Source organism: Penaeus monodon, chromosome 31 (assembly GCF_015228065.2).
Source record: "Penaeus monodon isolate SGIC_2016 chromosome 31, NSTDA_Pmon_1, whole genome shotgun sequence".
Taxonomy (NCBI): Eukaryota; Metazoa; Arthropoda; class Malacostraca; order Decapoda; family Penaeidae; genus Penaeus; species Penaeus monodon.
In genome coordinates, this window is record NC_051416.1 from 28,442,029 (window position 1) to 28,442,344 (window position 316).

Genomic DNA, 316 nt, shown 5'->3' on the forward strand with positions numbered 1-316 from the left:
GACGGTGAAATTAATGGGGAAAAATCATTTGAGGGTCAATAATATTAGAATTTGTTATTTGTATGTCATATAGGGAGAAAAGGTGGATTCAAAGGTTTACGTTCCGTGTGGTAAACTTCTAATTGAATAATTAAATAACCAAAAACGAAAGAAATGCATCAACTGGATTAATAATAAAACAGAAAATCTTTCGCTTGATTATAAAAAAAAAAAAAATTGTATCATTTTAATTTCTAAAAATCCAATTCACTGTGTTACGCGCGGATTCATAGGATATACCATGACTTTCGAACCGATTTTGTAATAAACATCGCGC